General features: G+C 40.2%; 1 protein-coding gene across 5 annotated transcripts in view; it reads right to left on the bottom strand.

Moving 5' to 3' along the window:
- pard3aa (par-3 family cell polarity regulator alpha, a) overlaps positions 1–19,774 on the bottom strand; it is an 858,224-nt gene that overhangs the window by 126,211 nt on the left and 712,239 nt on the right. The gene's annotated exons all lie outside the window — the stretch shown is intronic.

Consider the following 19,774-nt stretch of genomic DNA (forward strand, 5'->3'; position numbering starts at 1 on the left):
TCTAAAGCTTTCTTATCATACATACCTGTCCAAATGTCTTTTAAATGTTGTAATTGTATCCACCTCTATAGCTTCCTTGGACAGCTCATTCCAAACATGCACTACCCTCTGTGAACAAATTGCCCCTCAGGTACCTTTTAAATCTTCCCCCCGCTTCACCTTAAACCTATGCCCTCTAGTGCTGGGCTCCCCAACCCTAGGGGAAAAGACCTTGCTATTCATTCTACCCACGCACCTCATGGTTTTATAAATCTGTATGAGGTCACCCCTCAACCTCAAACGCTCCAATGTCCCATATAACTGAAACCCCCCAGTCCTGGCAACATCCTTGTAAATCAAATTTCTTTAAAACTTGCTTCCAGAAGGTGGAGGAGGCTTCCAGACATAGACATATTCACATGGAGACGTAACTAAGTACATGAAGCTGGCATCTGGAGAAAGGCAGTATAAAGGACTTCACAGCTCTTTCGATTAACAGACACACTGTGGTCTGAAATAAAGAAAGGAGGCAGCTCAACACTATCTTTGGCGGTGCAATTACAGATGGACATTAAGTGCTGACCTAGCCAGCAATACCCACATCCTATAAACAAACTAAAAAGAAAAACAGGAACAGGATTAGGCTGTGCAACCTCTTTTACTTGCTCCCACTTTAACTGAGATCATGACGGATCTGATCTTGGCCTCAACTCCATGTTTCTTCCTGTTATCCTGAACCCTCTATCCTGTAATAATTCAAAATCTGTCCACCTTGGCCTGGTGTTGCCCGAAAGCATTGCTTCAGGAGTAATGCCATTGGGACATGAAGGAAATCAAGCTTCAAACAAGACTAATGAGTTTGAATTGCAGTCTGCAACTCCAGAATCTAATCATTCCCAAATCATTATTTTCACCAGTCATTTGTTTCCTATATTATTCTGGGAGTATATCTCACAAAAGTATGACAACCTTAAGTTGATCAACCTCTGAGGAGTTCATCTCAGATACTCTTGATTTGTTTAGATGACTACCTTAAATAAGAATCCTTGTCCAAAATCTTCAGTTTTCTTCCTTTTAAGTCTTATAAGTTGAATCAGTTTTATTAAGAACATGTTTGCCCAATCCCAGAACTGCACAGCCAAGCATAGTTTTTTTAAATATATTAACTTATTAATACATCCAGTATCTCAAAAATTCCATTTATTTCATGCGGACTTACCAACGAAGAGCTCACATGACTCAGTTTCAGTCCAGCAGCCTCTGAGGGGTAATGTAGCAGGGCTCATCAACCTGTCCATTATCAAGTCTGCCCAATTTTCATCCTACACAAATTGATTCTCTTTGCACAGAGCTTCTTTAGTCATTATATCTTCTGCAAATTGCCATGTTTAAATAATTGGATTGAGTCATCATGTTGTCCTTTTTGATTGGTCAGCATCCCAAAGAAGGTTTCGAAAGTGGAAGGGTTTTGCATCCCAACTATCTTTTATGATTTTGGTAATTTCATCATCAAAGTACTTGAGCAGTTAACCTTTCTGGGACACACATTTGCATTCTATTTTCCAGGGAAGCATGTTATCTTTTGGGAAATCTTGTGTGTGTGGTATGTTTTGATCCCAGCTGATGTTATTACTGGAAAAGCCAAATCCGGATTGAAGCCTGGATTGATATTTCTTTTAATAAGATGGCCTTTCACTGAAACACACGCACGCAATACTGCAGATTTGTTTCAAACAATAAACAGTAATTTATTATGCAAAGGAAATGTAAACAAACTAGAATAAACCAAAAATATTTACAAATAGCATGAGTGGCCATGTTTTGGAAAACACAATAAAATACAAGCCATCTAATCCCAAAGCATTCCTTTACAATACTTAAACATCAGGAAAAATTCTCTTCTCTATTGTACATAGGGTTTGCTTCTATTTCTGGCTTTGAGAATTCTGATAGCCATCTCTTCAAGCAGATGCCTTCAAAGAGAATTAGCTGATTATCTTAACAGATTCTAGATTAGAGTGGTGCTGGAAAAGCACAGCAGTTCAGGCAGCATCCGAGAAGCAGGAAAATCGACGTTTCAGGCAAAAGCCCTTCATTAGGAATAGAGGATTATCTTAACACAATTTGCAGAAGTACAGGGAAAAGCAGGGGAGTGGGGCTAAGTGGATTGCTCTTCTATCTACACAGCACTGATGGGGTTTCCTCCTGCATTATAACTGGCATTCAGCACCGATGCACATCACTGATAGCATGTAGGAAAGCACAAGACCCTGGACAAACCATTGGCGGTTTGTGGTTGGTGTAGAATTTTTTAAAATCACTTGTGCATTTATTGCTCATCCCTGGTTGCTCTTGAGAGCATACTGGTGAGCTGCCTTCTTGAAACAGTGCAGTCCATGTGCTGTAAATAGACCCACAGTGCTGTTGGAGAGGAAAAATTCTCTAACAACTCAGTGACATTGATTCAGTGACATTGAAGGAATGGTGATAAATGTCAAAGTCTGGGTGTTGAGCGTTTTAGAGGGGAACTTACTGCGGTTGGTGTTCCCATGGATTGACTGCCTTTGCCCTTCTAAATATAAGTGTCATGGGTTTGGAAGGTGCTGTCCAAGGACCTTTGGTGAGGGATGCCACCTCTCCTGCTAATACATAGGGGGTACTGAGTAGTCTGTGGTGGAATTTCTGGAATAAGTCTCAGCAAAAGAGGCCTATCTTAGGTAATAGGATGTAACTTTATCTACAGATTACATTAACCTTTAGGCATATTAAATATTGCCAACAAGGGGTAGAAAAGAAACATTTGCCTCCAACATGACAGAGTCCAACTGATCTCCACCAATAGGCTGAGGGACATCACTAGGTGAAACAGAGCTCAATATTAACTTTTTCAGAACAAACTACCTATTCACCAGTAACTATTCTGTGATTTTGGTTCAAATTATCATTATTAATTCACCTCAGAAGGCAATATATTTGGAATGTGTGGCCTCAAATGATTTGTCAAAGTTAAACATAGCTGCAAAGAAAGAGCAGAGCAATGCATTACGCTTTGCACACCACTGTGCTCCGCTTGTGACACAAGTCCATCTTTGATGTACAGTTAGTCCTGGGAAGTTTACTTGTACTTGATAACACTACTAGATAACATAAAGTTCAAATGATCACTACCTTATTGGTTACAATGATTAAGTTCCAGGAGTGGGCCAAAGCAATTCCATTGCATTTTTTTCAAATCTGTCCGAAACCAAATCAAAGATGTCCAAAACTGTCCAACATGGCAGACCCTTTCGGTGATTACTCATTTGGTCGTGAACTTTCTAGAGACAAAGCTTAAGTAGGCCTTCAGGATAGTTTGAAGTAACAGCTTCTATTAAAGATACCCCTTTCAGCGGGAGCTATATCGAGAGAGTATTTTCTGTAGCAAGTGCTTCCCTTTTCCGGCTCTCCTTTTCTTATAAGTTATTAATAATCCACCGAATTTGCAGATGTATGAAACATTGATTCTGAGGGCCTGGATTACCAATCACGTATATTGTGTATGATATGCATTAATAATTTTTCTAAGTTGAATTATGTTATGGCCCTGCTGCAAAATGGACAGAAATTACTTTTTAATGATTGGCGCACAGAATATACATTAGGAATCATAAACCTGCCTACTTTAATAACTCATTCTCTGTAGTACAGCTCTTTAAGTAGTTCTACGCTCTTTGTAAAATGCATTGTAGCGAATGCATACTGACATTTGAGCTCTTTGTGGCAGGGTGAGCAATTGCTCCTTCGAGTTAACTTCAAGAATTTGGGTGTGAACCCAAATGCAAACAGCTCTCTCCTTACTGACTGATTATATTTTATGCAGTTTTAAAATAGAAAAAAAGTGTTTATGTTGTTTTTCCTGTCATAATAAAAATGTTGAAAAGTAGATATTACTACCAAATAATAATTTAGCAAAGCCCAATAAAAGAGCTATTGCTGCTGAATTCTTTAGGAATGGACCAATAAAGAACATCACCCTTCGAACTGTTAAAACTTCAAGCTAAACAATAGAATTGCTGAAAATTGAAATTCTGATCTCTCATCAACAAAGCCAAGCATCTCACATGAAGTAAGGATAGAAAAGCATTATCGAGTGGCTGAAAGAATGTAATTTCTGGTCTGACAGTAGCAGGACGCTTCAAAAGAAAACAAGGTGGCAAGAAACATTGGAAAAACAGCAGAACTATCAGTTCATTGAACCTGCTCTGCCATCTTGATAGCCACGACTTTTCATCAACCTTCCTGCTTTTCCTTAATATTACTTTGCCTAGGAAGTGGCTATTTTTCATGTACGTACTTAAACTTACTTTGAACATCTATAGTGTTTGGAGGGTGCAAGATTCACATTTTATCCATGAATAAATGTATATTTAACTCGTTAAGATGTTGTTCTGCTGTTAGAGCCTGCTAGAGGAAGAGGCCAGTTTCCATCTAATTTACTTTCTCATTTTAACTGTCTCAGTGGATTTTCCGCACTCCTTCTGCAAACACAAATTTTCAGGGAATATAGCCAATTTCATTTCAAACCCCATTCCCCTCTTGTGAATTCACTCTACCATTGATCGGATTTTCTCCATGGCACGTATGTTAGGACAGGGGGAGATGATAGCATCGTGGTAATATTACTAGCCTTGAAACCCAGTGACCAGGAATAACAGCCTGGAAACCGAGTTTGAAATCCCAAAACAGGAACTAATGAATTCAACTAAATTCCATTACAAAAATTATGCAATCAGTCCACGAATACTACTGTTGATTACTGTAAAGTCTTCTGGTTTGCTAAATGGACAGTCCTTACTTGGTCTGGCTGAGATGTGACTCCAGACCTGTAATAATAGTTGACTGGCTAGGTCAGCTCTAGAGAAGACAAGGAGGAATGAAAGGGATCACACTAGAAACCTGAAATAACAATGGTCTCATTTGTACTGTTGGCTCCTCAAAGTCTTCCTTACCAACAGCTGAAGGCTTGTGCCAAAACTGAAAGAGCTGGTCCACAGTCTAGCCAAGCAACTAGATATAGTTATAATGCACTGGACGATATATTACAGACAATGCTCTGGATACTACCATGACTGCCCCTTGGTGTGCCCCAGTGACGGCACCAAGTTTTTTGGTCATCTGATTTTCTTGGAAGGTTGGTTCAAGTCTCAGGCCAGAAAGATAATTACATTCCCACAGTCAATCTGTATTGCCTTTTGATGTTTATTTCCTGTGGAATTGTTGACAATTGATCAGTCTTTCACACAATGGGGTGCAGCGCAGTGGAATACAGTTGGGAGAAAGTTGCCTAAGGCAGACTTCAGACCCCACGAAGTATTATAGGAAGAGGCCACAGACAGGCAGGGGAATCTCCCAGTGATTACCAACTACAACAGGAAACCAACTTGACCTTACCCTCAACAACCCACCTGTCACAGATGCACCTGCCCATGACAGTATTTTGGGACTGTCCAAGCCAAGTCCTTCTGAAGAGAAAGTCCTGTTTTCATATTCAAGACACCTCTCCACTGTGTTGTGTGGCATATAGAAACTCAAACTGGGCATCTGTGCAGCACTTGAGCCATCAGCAGCACTGGTATAGTATTTCACCATAGTCTGTAACCTTATGACCAGTCATATACCTCACCCATACCAGTGCCATCAGTTTAAACTCTAGATCAATGAAAAGTGCAGGAGGGCATTTTGACATAGTTTAAACTAATGTTCAATGTGGAGAAGACCAGTTGCATGCCAAAATGGAAGCACCGTGCAATAGACAGGACTAAGACAAGACTCTTAGTCCTGCCATATCCAGTTATGAATATGCTGGTGGAGGTGGCTCCACAACTATCCCAACTTCAGTGACAGGAAAGCCCAGACCTCAGTGCAAAAGACAAAGCGAAAGTATTTGCACAAAACTTTAGTTAGAAGTGCAAAGAGGATGAATCACCTTGGCCTACTCCTGACATGCTCTTTATCCACCATCACAGATGTCAGTCTTCAGGCAATTTGATTCACTCAATGTTATCAAGAAAAAGGCACAACAGTGTGTGGTAAGGGCGTGGAATGCCCTACCTGCCAATGTAGTCAACTCAGCCACAGTAGGGAGAATTAAACAATGCTTGGATGATCACATGGATGATGATGGGATAGTGTAGGGAGACGAGCTGAGAATAGTACACAGGTTGGCGCAACATCGAGGGCCAAAGGGCCTGTTCTGCACTGTATTTTCCTATGTTCTGTAAAGGCTTCATGCTCTGTCAACATTCCGGCAATAGTATTGAAGACTTGTGCTCAAAAATGCACTTTCAAGTCAAGTTGTTCCAGCCCAGTCACAATACTGACATCCATGGGCAACGTGGAAAATTGACCCTAGGTACGCCCTAACCACAACAAGCAGGACAAATCCAAAATGGCGAATTACTGGTCTGTTAATCTACTTCCATTATCATCGAAGTTATAGGAGGAGTCATTTTTAAAAACTTTTATTAACAAGTTTGCTGACACATAAATCTCTGCTGCTGGAGAGACATGAACTCTGACCTTCTGGCCCAGAGGTAGGGAGACTACTACTGCATTTCAAGAATCACTACTGGGTCAACAGATTTATCTGGCTGCCACTTTCAATTATTATGGAGAAGAGATGCCTGTCTTAACAATACGTTGTTCATTGTCAGATAGCATTAGGTACAAGTTAAGAAGAAAATAATACATACAAGTTACATTAGCTGGTTAGACATAACAACTATCAGGAGACACTGATGAGATGTCTAGGCGAAAGTGAGGATTGCAGGTGCTGGAGATTAGAGTCGAGAGTGTGGTGCTGGAAAAGCACAGCAGCTCAGGAAGCATCCGAGCAGAAAAATCACTGTTTCAGGCAAAAGCATTCCTGATAATGGGCTTACCGACATTCCTGCTCCTCAGATGCTGCCTGACCAGCTATGCGTTTCCAGCACCACACTCGATACTGATGAGATATCTACCAGCATTGAGATCTTGAGCTGACCTCTTCCCCATCAAATTGGATGGAACCCAATATAGTCTTCACCATTAAATCTTTCAGAATCTTTCACTTGTAGAATACTAACCACCTCTCCTTGACTTCCAATGGCACTGCTGTCACTGATTCTCTACAATCAAAATTCTGAGGGTAGTGTTCCCTCTAAGTTATGCAGTTGCACAGTCACTCAAGCATCCCATCCAAGCCAATCGGTATGCCATAATTCCCAGCATTCACTTCCAGTTTCAGAAGCTGCTGCCAAACATGGACCTCACAGTTCTGTACATCAGGAACTATTATGAGAGGAAATGCTGTCTGAGGGCTACATGTGTAACTTACATTTTAAGCTTGATGTTACTTAAATGCTAGAGAATTATCTCCAAACTGTTGAGAGGATAAGGATCCTTTGTGATCTTGGGCCGGAGTAAATGCTGTACCTAAAGCATCAGATTACTAAATACTTCTGGGATTCTTGCCAATACTTGATGTAATTTTATTTCTGTGTTTACATACACTTATTTTACATACAAGTATGAGGGTTATGTAAATGAATTGGCCCACTGATACTAATTTATTTATGAGAAAACTCTTTATTAATAATGTTTGCATCAACATAATGCTGTAACATTTCTGCAAAACCATTGCTGATGGAGAACAAAAAATGTTATCCAAATCTGTGAAGACCATATGCAATACAAAGAGTAGACTAAGCTCAAATATTAATCTTATTATTTTATTAAACTCGAATAAAAAGCAAGATCTTAAAATGTTACTAAGTCATCACAACATATGAAAATAGACAACTGATTGCAATGTATAACAGCTGCCATTTATTTCATTTTAAACATTGATATATAAATAGCTCTTAGAGAGCTCGAGCCTTCACAAGCTTTGATATGTATATCTCTCCAAATTGGAATATGGTACATAGCATTTCTGTTAGCCAAAGACCCTAACTTCTTGAAATGATGCTTGGATTTAGCTATAAATCTCATCATAAATATATTTTATATAATTTACAGAACTACAATTAACTGAAGTTGGTTTAGTTTAATCGCAAACAGTTGGATTTACAGATAATTGAGTGGCTCTTGAAGGTATTTTCTTCTAATCTGTCCTGGATAAATACTACAACATGGAGTCTATTTTCTTCTGTATTAGAACATTTGACAAATACTTCATGAGCCAAATAGTTCCTTGGTGCTCCCTGAACCTGTGAAAGTTAATTGCATGCTTTTTTCCCTTCTTTTTGGATACAATTTTGCCCTATCGGTATGTTACCATCCAATTCATCAGCAGAGAGAAAAAAATGTTCCAGAAAAATTAATGATTGAGTTGCATGCAAGTCCATAATTTGATATTTAGTTGAACAAAAGTGCCAGACTAAACACAAAAGGGAAATGCATTTAACTCAATTTTGAATGGTTAAATTGGATAGAACTAAAACTGTGTGAAGGGTTGGTCAATTTTGGTCTCTATACCACCCAATTACCTCAGCAAAAGGAAAGCATCTGGAAGATGTGTACGTTAATGTGGAGTGCAGAAACTGTAGAGAATTGGGGAAAGACTGGATGAACACGTTTAATCATAAAGTACTTTCAAAGATCCTGCAAAGGCCTGATGACTCCAATGGACTCCTCCTGTGCCATATAATTCGATGATCACACGTGGCTTCACTTAACATGCAATTTTGCACCATGTTGTACAATGATTGCACGGTGTTAGCGCTGCCCCAAAATTAGAATAATTAAATTTTACATTCAATTTTGTACAAAAAACCTTCTGCAAAATACAACAACTGATACTTATGTGAAAAACGTTTTTAAAAGAAGTATGGTGCAGCTTTGTATGCAATAGAAAACATCTGTTATAATTTCCATTTATAACTTCAGCAAAATCAAACTATTCCTTTAACAGAGAACACCTGATTGCTGCATAGAATGTCACAAATTCATTAAATGACTGAACCAGACTGTAATATTCAACAATTTCAATCTTCTCATTGTCCCTTGACATGAACTATCATACCAGCCATTAGGGCAGCTCCCATAGTGTTTGACAAATTCTCTTCAATGGGTAAATAAGATTCAGGGGATTCATGTCTGCGTAGTTTTTAGTACAAAGTGACCACATCAGGGAATCTGTGACCATATAATCTGGAAAGAAATCATAATCACATTAGAAAGATGCTGGCCATTGAACAGAATAACTGAAAAAGAGAAAATGCTGGAAATACTCATTGGCCAGACAGCATCTGTGAAGTGAGAGTCAGATTTAATATTTCAGGATGCTTCCCCTTTATCAGAACAGTATTCCTGCATTTTCTATTTTTATTTCAGATTTTCAGCATCAGCAGTTGTTTGCTTTTGAATTTAATAATGGGCTTTATCAGTAAACTTATTTCAAATATTAATTTCTGGGGTCTAGACTTTGCTTATTGTCAATCCCAACTTGTCAAAACTGAGCACATAAGAGTTAACCGCATATCAGCTAAGGACATGAGATCCTTGTGGAGTCTGTCTTGTCAACCTGCTTGTCCAACATCCAGTCTTGGATGAATTGCAATTGCTTCCAAGTAAATAAATAACTAATCCGTTAATTTTGGGCCTGATCACAGACAACACAGGCCCAGAATTCTGCATCCCCTTTCCCTGCCAAAGTCTAAGGATCTCTGTGCAATGATGGGATCCTATCCGATCCTAAACCAAGCTCTTCATATGAACTAACTATATTTCTTTTTGCACATTACTCACCTCCACTTTTGACGTAAACCCATCTTCAACTGAAATCTCTGTAAGTGTCTTTGTGATTTTATCAACAGTCATCTGCAAACTTCAGCTCTTTAAAATCTCTGCCACTTGCACCTCAATTTGTATGAAGTGCTACTCACCAAGAATCACTGTCTTCACATAAACAATAATGGCTCCTCGACTCCTGCCATGCCAAATTCAAGTTTGCATTTACATTCTCCCATATCATCACTGCTTATAACAATGCCACTCCACCACCCCTCATCAAATGCTTCATGTCTCACACACTGTCTCCTTTGGGCACATTGCCATTTGCATTGTGCCACCATTCACAGCCATTCATGACTTTAGCTTATCAGACCCCTTTTCTGTTTCACCCTCTGGGAACCCTGACTTCTGGCCAGCCAACATCAGCAGAGTCAGCGTTGTTCAGGCTCAGCACAGAGAAGGGAAAACCATTTTTTTTGCCAGGGTTGGAGGGGTGGGGGGAATGATGTGGTGAATATTTCCAAGTTGAGCTTTGTTGGAGGGTTAGGTGCATAAAGGAGACTGAACAATGTCAGACATTGAGGGAAGAGGATGAACATCGTTGGGAGGGATGACCAGAGTCAACACTGTCAAAGGGGTGAGGTTAAAGTTGAGCACTCTTGGGGGGGGGGGGGGGGGGGGGGGGTTTGGAGAGGAGTGGGGTGGATGAACATTGTTAGGAGTGCATTAGGAGGGGTGAACCATCACTGGGTGGGACAAGCCTGTGCAGTCTCGGGTAAGATGGTTCGATTTGGAAACATGAGCTATTGAAGTGAAGTTGGATCTTTAAAGGATGTGTCTTCAGTTCCTGACCAAATTATGCTCATTCTGTGACCTCCCAACTCCAGCTCAGTGTTGGATATCTGCTAAAGCCTAGGCTGGAAGGTATGAAGACCTCGGTGTATTATGGTAAGCAGGCAGTTTAAATGGCAGTCAGCAATAGACAATAGGCTGCTCCTCGGATGCTGCCTGAACTGCTGTGCCCTTCCAGCACCACTAATCCAAAATCTGGTTTCCAGCATCTGCAGTCATTGTTTTTACCTAATAGACAATAGGTGCAGGAGTGGGCCATTCTGCCCTTCGAGCCTGCACCACCTTTCAATATGATCATGGCTGATCATCCTTAATCAGTATCCTGTTCCTGCCTGATCTCCATAATCCTTGATTCCACAATCCTTGAGAGCTCTTTCCAACACTTTCTTAAATGAATCCAGAGACTGGGCCTCCACTGCCCTCTGGGGCAGAGCATTCCACACAGCCACCACTCTCTGGGTGAAGAAATTTCTCCTCATCTCTGTCCTAAATGGTCTATCCCGTATTTTTAAGCTGTGTCCTCTGGTTTGACACTCAACCATTAGTGGAAACATGTTTCCTGCCTCCAGAGTGTCCAATCCTTCAATAACAGCAGTGAGCACTGCCAATCCCATGCTGACCTGAAGATCTATCCCATGGTGAAATACCTTGGAATCTTTTTCTACATTAATGGTGCCATGAAAATGCAAGTTGTTTTTTTACATTGCCATCCTCTTTAGGCACGTGAGAATACTTTTAAAGTGTAAAACAAAATTCCCCGATGAACTGGAAGTTCCCAGCATCTCCTTTGGAGAACCATCGGGTTAGTTGTAGGCAAAATGCTCGTTTTGCAATAATTTTATACATTCTTCGATTTAGCATTCCAGATATTCATTGTTGGAAATGTGTTGTTGGAAAAGCGCAGCAGGTCAGGCAGCATCCAGGGAACAGGAGAATCGACGTTTCGGGCATTAGCCCTTCTTCAGGATTCCTGAAGAAGGGCTAATGCCCGAAACGTCGATTCTCCTGTTCCCTAGATGCTGCCTGACCTGCTGCGCTTTTCCAGCAACACATTTCCATCTCTGATCTCCAGCATCTGCAGACCTCACTTTCTCCTCAAAGATATTCATTGTTGCCAACGACTACTCCATTTATCACAATACAAGACAACTAATTTTGCATAAACTGAGCATTAAAAAATGGCGTGTATTTCCCAGGAGGACAGCAGGGGTGGACTAAATTACAAATGTATCCAAGGAATGCTAACATTTATGGTCACAACATCCTTCAAACCATCTCCCTCCATGCGCAGTACAGGGATTCAGTTATTATTGTTGACATTCCAGTGGGCCCATGTGAATACACATGGGTTATGATAATAAATAGAATACTTCACACAAAATTTAAATAAAGTGACACTGCATTTCAAGTCAACTCAACAGTAGTTAATATTAAAGCATGTACACATATTTAATGAAACTACAGGCTGTGGATTTACTCCTATTTCACATTTAATTAGCTTCTGAAATTCACATTTCAAAAAGAGATGATGAACAGTCAATGAGACAAGTGACACATTTTCCATCGTATATTGGATGACAAATTTGTCTCACCATTTGGTCTTCTTATTTCCACAGCAGCAGTTCTATAGTGCAAAGCTAAATGTGAACAAATAACTTTGGTACACTTCCAGTATTACTGCAAGGAAGGTGCACTCTTTCACATTTCTTGGCAGTTAGAAGGTTTTCATACAGACAGAATCAGTTCTTCTTCCACCTAAGATTCACTTTGAAGTATCTCTTTCATAAATGATCTTCTCTTTGCACCAGCCACCATGAAACTGTGATCTTATCAGGTCATCCATTTTGGACTGAAAAAAGATGTATCAGAATACATTCCAGATGGTATTAAGTTAACTATGTGAATGTCCAAACAGACTCGGGGTGGAGCTCAGGTGCACAGATCTTTAAAATGTCATGAACAGGTGAATAAAAAAGCTAATGGAATGCTGATATTCATATAGAGGACTGTAATATAAGATGCAGAAGTTATGCGGCAATCATACAAAACTCCGTTTAAACCCCACTTGGAGTATTGAGAGCAGATTCAGGCACTACGCCTTAGGAAGGATACGTTCACCCTGGACGGCATACAATGTAGGTTTACAAGAATGGTACCAGGACTTCAGGGGTTCCGAAGATGAGTCACTGAACCCAAAACGTTAACTCTAATTTCTCTCTATGGATGCTGCCAGACCTGCTGAGATTTTCCAGCAATTTTGGTATTTGTTCCTGGACTTTAGGGGTTAAGTTATGAGGATATATTGTACAAATTTGGCCTATTTTGTCAAAATTTAGAAGGTTACAGGGTGATTTGATCAAAGTCTTCAAGATCTCAACATGAAAAGACAGGGCAGACAAAGATAAACTACTTGCACTGTTTGGAGATTATAGAACTGGGGCGCATATTGGCCAGACCATACAGGAGAGATATTAGCAAGCAATTCTACACACACAAAGGGTGGTAGATGTTTTGAACTCTCTCCCGCCAATGGAGGCTGATTAGTTGTTAATTTTAAATCAGAAATAGATAAACATTTGTGAAGCAAAAGGTATTAAAGGGATATGGGTCAAAGACAGGCACATAGAGTTAAGCCACAGATCGATCATGATTTCACTGAATGGTGGAATTGGCTTGAGGGCTGAATGGTATACGCTTGTCCCTATGTTCCTCGCAACCACATGTACCTCAGCCAGACCAAAATATGAACTATTCAATCATTACGGTATCACAGCTACACTCCCAACTCTGTTGCCATTTGGTTGTTCTTTCCTTAGAAGGGTCGTTAGATGCCAAGCAGAGATGAGAACGCTGACTTATTCCTTCCATAGTCCACCATGCCCTACAATCCCAGCCCATGTTGCTGATGTCAATTGTAGAACCAAAGTCCTCAATGAAACCAGTTAATGCAATCGATATTAACCTGTTGATTTGTGAAGCGTAGAACGATGGTGAGCATTGGATTTACTAACCAAAAGTAATGGATGGCAGTTTTCATTGAGAAATTAATTAATACATTAACGATGGAATTTATTTATAGCTTTCAAGTTGTACCTGGAAAATTATTAACTGTATTCATGATATTTTGCAGAGGGACCCATTCAAAAAATTCACTACAGAAAAAGGAAATTTCCACACTAATCTTAACCCAATCAATTTTAGATGATCATCAAGCTAAATATTTTTGGGCTCAGCAATTATATTGATGAGTGAGTATTTAGGGATAAATAATACTGAAAAGACTTCTCCTTTAAGCATTTCCAATTACTGAAAGAGTGACCCGCTCTGAAATAAAAGGTATTGTTCTGAATCCTCTACAATTGGCTTAATGTCTGCAGTTGAAACTCAGATTTGTGATCTTGGCTGAAGATCTGTTGCGACGTGCAGTACTGTATCTACCACAGCCCAAGACACAGCGGTGCTGAATATTACATTATTTTCAGACTCTTCATCACTGATCTGTGAACCATCTGGGTTCTTGGATCTTACATCAAGGCAAATGATTAGCATGATGACTAACTTTGCCAAGCTGGAATTTGAATGTCAAATCAAAAAACAAAGAACTGAGAAACCAAACACTGAAAGCTGACATCCAGCTTAGCTCTTGTAGTAATATAAAAAGAGGCCTCTCTGTGCAAATGTGTACACAGAATCTGACAATTTCCCAGTTGCTAGATGCTTAAGCAGTCTTGGTTTATACAAGCAATTGTAAGTGTGCTATAGCTTTTAATATTTCAACTAATCCTTTACTAAATCTTGTGCTTCAACCATCACAAATAATGTTGACAGCTTGTAATCAACAACTCGTATTCTATATCTCTTTCAAGAAAGTGCAAACACAAAGCAACAAAAGGAAGGATGAAAGCATGTTGAAAAGATTGATTTCGAGGAGATTTTAACAATCAGTGGAGAACTAAGGCAATGTAAGTTGCAAAGAGAATTTCATGAACTATGATAGTTAAAGCCTCTTCCAATATCATAAAAGCAACAAGAGGGTAGAGTTAGAAGGTAGGTAGGTTTGGGTAGGACCTGGAGTTGAAGGCTGTCAAGACATTGTGGGTTAAGGATGACACAAAAAGGCATTATTGAACCACTTAGGTTTTGCAATGAACTCTTAGCTTTGTGTCACTTGTATTACTGTGATTGAAGGAGAAAGTGAGGACTGCAGATGCTGGAGATCAGAGCTGAAAATGTGTTGCTGGAAAAGCGCAGCAGGTCAGGCAGCATCCAAGGAGCAGGAGAATCGACGTTTTGGGCATGAGCCCTTCACAACTAGCCAAGAAATGCATTATAGACAAGTTAGTGGAATTTTGACATATGCAGATTGAGTTTGAGTGAAGAACAGAACAGCAATTAGATGAGAAAATGAATGGTGAAGATGTTGTGCTACTCCTTTAAGAAATGAGCATATTAATAAGTCAAGGATCAGGATGATATCGGATGACCAGCAGTGGTATGCTGTACCAAGACATGCGACCATCGGTTGTTCTGTAAACTGCACATTATCAGTTTGTCTGTTAAAGTAAGCCAGCAGAGATTTTCAAGTAAATTGAGCCTACTCTGCTCACCATTTCAAAGAGTAGCAGTTCTGTATTAAGGAACACACTTCAAGAATACAATAGAAGCCACAGAAGATAGAAAGTAACTTGGTGTAAAACATAAGGACGGAACTCCCAGTCATGAGATCAGTATAAAGCTTTGGATAAGAATGTTAAAAGAGCATGGAAAAGGCCCCAGTAAGAATTTTTTTATTCATCCATAGGATGTGCGCATTGCCAGCTGGACTAGCATTTACTGCCCATCCCTGGTTGCGATAAGGACAGTTGAGAGTCATTAATGCTATGGGTCTGGAGTCATTTGTTGGCCAGACCAGGTAAGGATGACAGATTTCCTTCCCTACTGACATTAATGACATCAACAATACTTGACAGTGGTGATAAAGCTGCCATTGGACTAGCTTTTTCTCAGTTACAAATTTTACTGTATTCAAGTTCCACCATCTGCCATTGTATAATTCAAACCCATGCCCTCAGAACATTAGCCGAAGAGCTTGGATTACTAGCCCAGTGACATTACCACTATGCCACCATTTCCCCATTAACGGACTAAATGAATAACCTTCCCAAGAAGCTGGTACAGAAACAATGGTCCAAATAATCTCCTTCCCTACTGCATCATTTTATAATTGTAAGAGTGGAAACAGATGTGTGATTGCTTTAATGAGGGAAATGTGTTAGAGGAGCAAGGAGGGATGCCTGAAAAGGCCCAGGATGCAAGCAAGTTCATTCTTTGAGCCAAAAAAGCAGATTCAGTCTGGTTAATTAAAAAAAAAACATTCTTGGGATGAACGCAGTACTGGTAAGACCAGCATTTATTACCTTTCCAAAATGTCCTCGAGGCAGTGATGATAAGTTACCGCCACATTCCAGTCAGCCCCACAATGTTTGTGAGTAAAGAGCAAGGATTGGGTCACTCAAGATACTGAACATTTTGAAGGCTGATATGAAGGGTAGCCAACAAAGGATAGTGATAGGCAAAATCACTTTATCTTGATGTAGCAACCAACAAGATTAGAATAGCCCAGTTTTGCTAGTTAATCCAGATGAGTACAATAATGCTTGCTTGTTTTTCTCTGGTATAAAACCATGTGAGCTCATTTCTCTTCCATCTTCCATTATTCTGCAATGTGAAATTTTAAGTATGTTGCAGCCTCACCCACCAAATGTTCTAGGATCTTTTGCATCATCCAGAGATTCCCAAAAACTGCAACAGCTCTTACCTTGAAAGTAACTTTCATTAGAATAAGTTTTGTTTGGCTCAATGATGGGGTGATACGGTAGCTCAATGGATAGCAGGGACTGGGCTTGATTCCACCCTTGGGCGACTGTCTGGGGGAAGTTTGTACATTCTCCCTGTGTCTGCATGGGTTTCCTTTGGGTGCTCTAGTTTCCTCCCACAGTCCAAAGATGTGCAGGTTAGGTGGATTGGCCATGCTAATTTGCCCACAGTATCCAGGGATGTGCAGGCTAGGTGGGTTAGTCATGGGAAATGCAGGGTTACAGGGATAGGGTAGGGGGTGTGGATCTGGGTGGGATATCTTCACCATGTCAGTGTGGACTTGATGGGCAGAATAGCCTGCTTCCACACTGTATGGATTCTATGATTTTATGAAGATCCCAGATGCAGTACATTTTAATGCTAATCCTCAGATGAGCAGGAAACATACACTTTGTTTTAAATTTGGATTGCTAAATCACCCACATCACCACTTCTAATTTTATCAGTACTGTATTAGTTTCAGATGATCTGAAAAATGCAATTGGATTATGCACATACATAACAATAGTGAGATTCTAAGTACTGAGATAGGTCAGACTGTGAAAGGTTTCTGATGCATTGTGCAAGACAAATGGTTTTGAAAGCCAGCATTCTGATGTTTAATACAAGAGAATAATATTTACATGAAATACTGAGGTGCACTTTTAATGCTTCTGACATGAATATAAAAGTGTGCTGAATCACTACCTCTGTTATATTATTATTGAAGAATGGTAATCCTATCATATCTTTACAGTACATGAGTAAAACAAAATACTGCAAATCTGAACCTGACTGGAAACACTCAGCAAGTAAGACCAAATCACAGACAAACAAACAAGCTAATTCCCCAAGAAACAGAAATTGCTGATGGAATTCAGCAAGACCGGTAGCATCTGCAGGAAGAGAGCAGAGTTATCGCTTTGAGTTTGATGACTTTGGTTCAATGTTCTTATGCTGCCAGACTTGCTGAATTTCACCAGCAATTTCTGTTTTTGTTTGAAATTGTTTTATTTAAGCTAATGTCAGCAGTGCAAAGTCTTCACCTAAAGATATAACTGGTCAGGTGTATCAATACAAATCAGAAGTCCAAAGTTAAAATAAGCTTCAATTATTATTTTCTTGTTTATGGAATGTGGACATTTCTAGCAAGACAAGCATTTGTTGCCCATCATTAGTTGCACTTGAACGGAATAGCTTGCTTGACCATTTCGTGGGCATTTAAGAGCCAACCACATCGCTGTGGGTCTACAGTCATATGTAGGTCAGAGCAGGTAAGGATAACAGATTTCGATCTCGAAAGGGCATCAGTGAACCAGTGAGGTTTTTAGAACAGTTGATAATAACTTCATGGTCACTATTAATGAGATTAGCTTTAATTTAAATTCCTAGCTGCCATTAGGAAATTCAACTTGTCTCGACAGAGTATTAGTCTGTGCCTCGGGACTACAAGCCTAATTACATTACCACTATGCCACCATCTTCCTTAAATTTTGTAATACGAGGAAATGGCTTACATCTGAACTGAACAAACTTCACAATCAGGATAGAAGGTTGGAAGCTGCCTCAGAAAAGTATTGTTCGTGATGCTCCTGGTAAGTCTCATCGGAATGTTGGGTGAGGCCAGCAACAGACATATCAGGATAGTCACAGAGTCATAGAGATGTACAGCATGGACACAGACCCTTCGGTCCAACCTGTCCATGCCGACCAGATATCCCAACCCAATCTAGTTCCACCTGCCAGCACCCAGCCCATATCCCTCCAAACCCTTCCTATTCATATACCCATCCAAATGCCTCTTAAATGTTGCAATTGTACCAGCCTCCACCACTTCCTCTGGCAGCTCATTCCATACCTGTGCTACCCTCTGTGTGAAACAGTTGCCCCTGAGGTCTCTTTTATATCTTTCTCCTCTCACCCTAAACCTATGTCCTCGAGTTCTGGACTCCCCCACCCCAGGAAAAAGACTTTGCCTATTTACCCTATCCATGCCCCTCAATTTTGTAAACCTCTATAAGGTCACCTCTCAGCCTTCGATGCCCCAGCCTGTTCAACCTCTCCCTATAGCTGAAATCCTCCAACCCTGGCAACATCCTTGTAAATCTTTTCTGAACCCTTTCAAGTTTCACAATGTCTTTCCAACAGGAAGGAGACCAGAACTGCACACAATATTCCAACAGTGGCCTAACCAATGTCCTGTACAGTCGCAACATGACCTCACAACTGCTGTACTCAATACTCTGATCAATAAAGGAAAGCATACCAAATGTCTTCTTCACTATCCTGTGATTCCACTTTCAAGGAGCTATGAACCTGCACTCCAAGGTCTCTTTGTTCAGCAACACTCCCTAGGACCTTACCATTAAGTGTATATGTCCTGCTAAGATTTGCTTTCCCAAAATGCAGCACTTCACATTTACCTGAATTAAACTCCATCTGCCACTGCTCAGCCCATTGGTCCAGATCCTGTTGTAATCTGAGGTAACCCTCTTCGCTGTCCACTACACTTCCAATTTTGGTGTCATCTGCAAACTTACTAACTGTACCTCTTATGCTCGCATCCAAATCATTTATGTAAATGACAAAGCGCAGAGGACCCAGCACCGATCCTTGTGGCACTCCACTGGTCACAGGCCTCCAGTCTGAAAAACAACCCTCCACCACCACCACCACCCTCTGTCTTCTACCTTTGAGCCAGTTCTGTATCCAAATGGCTAGTTCTTCCTGTATTCCATGAGATCTAACCTTGCTAATCAGTCTCCCATGGGGAACCTTGCCAAAAAGACAAGTTTAGTTGCCAAGAGACAAGACAAGACCTGCAAAAACACAGTTCAGTTAAGTTGCATTTAGTTACTCAATGCAGAGATGATGGTGGGCACCAAACATAAGAAGAGTGAGCATGATCTCAATAATACCATGGTTCATTTCTTTCCCAACTCAATCAGCTGCTTTTCCCCTGGTATCTTCTTATGTAAACATGGGAAATGCAATATGTCCCCATTCACCTTCCCCAACTTTATTATCCATTTTCTAAAACATTCCTTTTATGAGAGACAGCAATTGGTATGCCTTTCATTGCACCTCATATACAGGCAATAGTTGCATTTAACACTTGCTCCTTCATGAGAGCAAGTGATGGCCAGCAATATTATCGCTAGACTATTACTTCAGAGACCCAGGCAATATTCTGGGGACCTGGGATCAAATGCTGAATTTGAAATAATAAAAATATTAAAAATATAAACAAAACTCTGGAATTCAGAGTCAAATGATGACCGTAGTTGACTGTCAGATAAACGAATATCCTTTATGGAAGGAAAATGCCATCCTG

Source organism: Chiloscyllium plagiosum, unplaced genomic scaffold (assembly GCF_037043375.1).
Source record: "Chiloscyllium plagiosum isolate Xiang-an unplaced genomic scaffold, Cpla_swu_hap1 HiC_scaffold_5, whole genome shotgun sequence".
NCBI classification, from domain to species: Eukaryota; Metazoa; Chordata; class Chondrichthyes; order Orectolobiformes; family Hemiscylliidae; genus Chiloscyllium; species Chiloscyllium plagiosum.